This window comes from Malurus melanocephalus, unplaced genomic scaffold, assembly GCF_030028575.1.
Source record: "Malurus melanocephalus ecotype Western Australia unplaced genomic scaffold, MMel_1.1 scaffold_2405, whole genome shotgun sequence".
NCBI classification, from domain to species: Eukaryota; Metazoa; Chordata; class Aves; order Passeriformes; family Maluridae; genus Malurus; species Malurus melanocephalus.
The window spans coordinates 1-1,828 of record NW_026625637.1 but is presented as its reverse complement, the minus strand read 5'-3'; the positions used below and the strand labels follow the sequence as shown (position 1 = coordinate 1,828).

The 1,828-nt window shown below is 36.5% G+C and overlaps 1 long non-coding RNA gene across 1 annotated transcript in view; it reads left to right on the top strand.

Moving 5' to 3' along the window:
• The window catches only part of LOC130587765 (uncharacterized), a 9,067-nt gene extending 8,424 nt beyond the window's left edge, over positions 1–643 (top strand). The window contains exon 3 of the long non-coding RNA XR_008966852.1: positions 585–643. This is a non-coding gene — a long non-coding RNA (uncharacterized LOC130587765). The remainder of the gene's footprint in view (positions 1–584) is intronic.
• Positions 644–1,828: the final 1,185 nt, after the last annotated feature.

Sequence of the window (1,828 nt, the reverse complement as noted above, 5' to 3'; positions counted from 1 at the left end):
CCCTCATTAACCCCTCATTAAGGTCTCATTAAGGAGATGAGGTCAAAGCCCTGTGCACTCCAAATCTCGTTAATTAACACGTTTATTAGTGATTAATTAATGTCTTATTAACTCCAATTAACTCATCTTTATCCTCTAATTAGCAGCTTAATTATCCCATTCATTAACGCCTCGTTAACCCCTCATTAACGGCTCATCAGAGGTCAAGGCTCTGTGCACTCCAAAGCTCATTAAGGCGTTAATTAATGATTAATTAGTGTCTGATTAACTGATAATGATAGCCCAATTAACGCCTTCATTAACGCCTTAATTAACCCCTCATTAACCCCTCATTAAGGGCTCATTAAGGAGATCGAGGTCAATGCCCTGTGCACTCCAAATCTCGTTAATTAACACGTTTATTAGTGATTAATTAATGTCTTATTAACTCCAATTAACTCATCTTTAACCCCTAATTAACAGCTTAATTACCCCATTCATTAACGCCTCATTAACCGCTCATTAACAGCTCATCAAGGTCAAGGCCCTGTGCACTCCAAATCTCGTTAATTAAGGATTAATTAGCGTTAATTAATGTATTTCAGGGAGATTCTGGTGGAGGAGAGCAACGTGCAGAGAGTGGATTCACCCGTCACGGTGAGTGCGGAAAAACGGGGAAAAAACGGGAATTTTGGGGGAAAAATTGGGAATTTTGGGAAAAAATGGGAAAAAATTTAGGGATTTTGGGAAAAAATTGGGAATGTTGGGGAAAAGTTTGGGAAAATTGAAAGGAAAATTGGGAATTTTGGGAAAAATTTGGGATTTTTGGGGGAAATTTGGGGATATTGGGGAAAATTTGGGAGAAAATTTGGGAATTTTGGGGAAAAATTTGGGAATATTGGGAAAAAATTGGGAATTTTGGGGAAAAAATTGGGGGTTTGGGGGAAAAAATTGGGAATATTGGGAAAAAATTGGGAATTTTGGGGAAAAAATTGGGGGTTTGGGGGGAAAAAATTGGGAATTTTGGGGAAAAAATGTGGGAATTTTGGGGAAAAAATTGGGAATTTTAGAGGGGATTTTGGAGGAAAAAATTGGGGATTTTGGGGGAAAAAATTGGGAATTTTAGAGGGGATTTTGGAGGAAAAAATTGGGGATTTTTTTGAAAAAATGGGAAAAAATGTGAAAATGTTGAAAAACGGGAATTTGGGAAAAATGGGAAAAAATGTGAATTTTGGTAAAAATGGGAATTTGGGGGGAAAAATGGGAATTTGGGGAATTCTGGGAATTTTGGGAAAAAATGGAAACTTTGGGAATTTTGGCAAAAAAATGGGAAAAATCAGAATTTGGGAAACAATTGCGGATTTTGGGGGAAAAAATTGGGAACTTTGGAGGAACAATTGGGGAAAAAAAATGGGGGGAAAATGAGAAAAATTGGGAATTCTTATGAAAAATGGGGAAAAAAGGGAAAATTGAGGAAAAAACTTGGGAATTTTTGGGAGAAAATGGGGAAAAAATGGGAAAATGGGAAAAATGGGGATTTTGGGATAAATTTGGGAAAATTGGGCAAAAAAAAAGGAAAATTGGAGAAAAAATGGGAATTTTGGGGGAAAAAATGTGGGTATTTTGGGGAAAAAATTGGGGAAAAATGGGAATTTTGGGAAAAAATAAAAAATTTTGGGGAAAATTTGGGAATTCTGGGGGTTGAATTTAGGAATTTTGGATTTTGGGGGGAAAATTTGGGGATTTTGGGCTTTTTTGGGATATTTTGGGTGATTCTGGGCTTTTTGGGGCTTTTTTGGTTTATTTTGGTTGGTTTTGGTTAATTTTGGGATAATTGGGGTGATTTAGG